The sequence below is a fragment of the Herpailurus yagouaroundi genome, unplaced genomic scaffold (assembly GCF_014898765.1).
Source record: "Herpailurus yagouaroundi ecotype Mexico unplaced genomic scaffold, PumYag 189, whole genome shotgun sequence".
In the NCBI taxonomy this organism is placed as follows: Eukaryota; Metazoa; Chordata; class Mammalia; order Carnivora; family Felidae; genus Herpailurus; species Herpailurus yagouaroundi.
Window position 1 is genome coordinate 16,108,883 of NW_024412420.1, and position 541 is coordinate 16,109,423.

Consider the following 541-nt stretch of genomic DNA (forward strand, 5'->3'; position numbering starts at 1 on the left):
TTTTGTTCCAAACTTGAAGTAATAATAAGCAGTATTTCTGGGGCGCCTGGGTGGCTCAGTCGGTTAAGTGTCTGACTTCGGCTCAGGTCATGATCTCACGGTTCATGAGTTCAAGCCCCACATCGGGCTTGGTGCTGAGAGCTCAGAGCCTGGAGGCAGTTTTGGATTCTGTGTCTCCCTCTCTCTCTGTCCCTCCGCCACCCTCTCTCTCCCTCTCAAAAATAAAGAAACATTATAAAAATAATAATAAGCAGCATTTCAACAGGATAAATAATTAGCAAAGGGATTTTTAAAAGAATCACTTGTTTTGGATCTGGTATTCTGACTTTTAAGAAATATAATAAATGTGCTATTTTGAAAAAGACCCAGTAAAAGAAGAGTGAAAATATCTAAAGCATGAATTGAACCCTATGTGTTATTACTAGTTACCTAAGCTGCAATGCTTTACACATAAAGGGCACAGATTTATCTGGAAAAATGCCCCAAGTGTCACTTTCTGAGTTACTGTGAAGGAATTTATGAAACAATCTTCTGTTATAGT